This window comes from Branchiostoma floridae, chromosome 6 (assembly GCF_000003815.2).
Source record: "Branchiostoma floridae strain S238N-H82 chromosome 6, Bfl_VNyyK, whole genome shotgun sequence".
NCBI classification, from domain to species: Eukaryota; Metazoa; Chordata; class Leptocardii; order Amphioxiformes; family Branchiostomatidae; genus Branchiostoma; species Branchiostoma floridae.
In genome coordinates this window covers 198647-198982 of record NC_049984.1, presented here as the reverse complement: position 1 = coordinate 198982, position 336 = coordinate 198647, and the positions used below count along the sequence as shown (strand labels likewise).

General features: G+C 49.1%; 1 protein-coding gene across 1 annotated transcript in view; it reads right to left on the bottom strand.

Moving 5' to 3' along the window:
• Nucleotides 1–336, bottom strand: part of LOC118417370 (zinc finger CCCH domain-containing protein 3-like) — a 77845-nt gene that overhangs the window by 6119 nt on the left and 71390 nt on the right. The gene's annotated exons all lie outside the window — the stretch shown is intronic.

The following is a 336-nucleotide window of genomic DNA, read 5'->3' as shown; positions in this document are numbered from 1 at the left end:
TGTCGCAAGATGAAAGGTGGCCGTGTCAGCTCAGGTACAAACACAGAAGAACTTTATTGCTCTGCAATTGTAACAGGTCCAATGTTTGGCAATCTGTATAAACATGGGAGTTGAACTATGTACCATTGCAAGAATAGCCTGGTAGCCATGTTAAACACAGGCTAGGCTGGTAACCATGCGAAACACAGGCTGTCCTGGTGACAACCCTGACCATGCCAGCTGGCACCCATCACCACGTGAGCAGCACCATGTTGTTATGCAGGGTGGCCAGGGGGGAGGGAGTGGCTGACTTCCTTGTGTCCTCCTCATGCAATGAAAAATAGAAAAGCTCCTGTA